This window comes from Mandrillus leucophaeus, unplaced genomic scaffold (assembly GCF_000951045.1).
Source record: "Mandrillus leucophaeus isolate KB7577 unplaced genomic scaffold, Mleu.le_1.0 Scaffold374, whole genome shotgun sequence".
In the NCBI taxonomy this organism is placed as follows: Eukaryota; Metazoa; Chordata; class Mammalia; order Primates; family Cercopithecidae; genus Mandrillus; species Mandrillus leucophaeus.
The window spans coordinates 591,992-593,634 of NW_012103965.1; the positions used below are offsets into that span (position 1 = coordinate 591,992).

A 1,643-nucleotide genomic window follows, 5' to 3' on the forward strand; every position below is an offset into this window, starting at 1 on the left:
GCATTAGGAGATATACCTAATGTAAATGACGAGTTAATGGGTGCAGCACACCAACATGGCACATGTATACATATGTAACAAACCTGCACGTGGTGCACATGTACCCTAGAACTTAAAGTATAATAATAAAAAAAAAGATGTGACATTGTGAAATCTTCTGCCCTAAGATATGACATACAGGAAAATTTTAATACAGAAGGTATTAAAAGGATAAAAAGAAATTGAATGATGGCTCAATTTTTCTTGACGATAAAGGCTCTACAAAAGTATTAATGTTATATTTTATTATGTATTGTGTTTCATATATAATAAAAAAAATAGAGAGTGAAGGTAGAAGACAGTGAAGTAAATATGTAGCAGGAAAAACCTGAACCTGATATAGGGATAATGGAGACACTAGGGAAGTCTAAAGAGAAGGTAGGGACAGGGGCAGGAAATAAACTTGCCAGGAGCATCTTCATGGCTTTAGAGGAAAGTGAAGTCAGGGATGGCTAGGCTATAAAGCTGATCAACATAAAATGTCAGAATCCTATGATTGGGCAAGACCCAAACAAGTCATCTTGTCCATTTTGCTGTCTTTAAAGAGCCCTTTAAAATTTCTCCAGGCATTTTAGTTGTGGTGTGTAGGACTTAGAAAGGGATTTTTAAAAACATATATATTGGAGGCATCATGGAGGAAGAAGCTAAGATTTGGTAACTGGTTGAAGTATAGAGACTGGACGTGTTTGCTATTGGATAAGGAAGGAGTGAGAGCAGAAATGCCACGTGAAAACCCTGTGTCCATGTGAAAACATTGTGGGGAGTCTCTACTATTCACGCTGTCCTTCATTGTGCAATTCTACGTTTCATCATTAGGACCAGACTCATAAAGTGGCCTCCCTGAGGACATTTTCTGACCTTATGTTATGAAGTTCCTTCAGGCTCTTAATTCTGCATAAACTGGAGTGATTAACAAGAGCAAAGAGACATAGTATTCAGATAAGGACTTTGGGTCTTATTTTTCCTTTATATCACAACTGGAGCCACAATTGTGGGCAAGGCACTGACTTTCTTGATGAATTCTGTCCATCTGTAAAGCAGCTTTGCCTCTCAGAGAGGCTTTGCCTCTCAGAGACAACGTGAAGACGGATAAGCAGGCACCAGGAGCAGAGTGGCCTCTCAGGTACAAAGCTAATCTTTATTTCAGTCAATGAAGTGCTTACTAATAGAAATACCTAGTCCTACTCAAAGAGCTATAAAAGGGGGTAGCAAACTATACGAGATGGTCTCTGCCTTCAGGATTTAACTGGAGAGCTAAAACCAGTATGCAGACAAAAAATTATATCCTAATTAAATTCTGAACTGTGGGCCAGGCACAGTGGCTCTCACCTGTAATCCCAGCATTTTGGGAGGTAGAAGTGGGAGGATCATTTGAGGTCAGGCGTTTGAGACCAGCCTGGCCAACATAGTGAGACTTTGTCTACCAGAAATACAAAAATTGGCTGGGCATGGTGGCGCACACCTGTAATTCCAGCTACTCGGGAGGCTGAGGCAGGAGAATCACTTGAACCCAAGAGGTGGAGGTTGCAGTGAGCAGACAACGTGCCACTGAACTCCAGCCTGGAAGACAGAGCAAGACTCTGTCTCAAAAAAAAAAAAAAAAA

General features: G+C 40.5%; 1 protein-coding gene across 1 annotated transcript in view; it reads left to right on the top strand.

Moving 5' to 3' along the window:
• ACACA (acetyl-CoA carboxylase alpha) overlaps positions 1-1,643 on the top strand; it is a 355,889-nt gene that overhangs the window by 55,756 nt on the left and 298,490 nt on the right. The gene's annotated exons all lie outside the window — the stretch shown is intronic.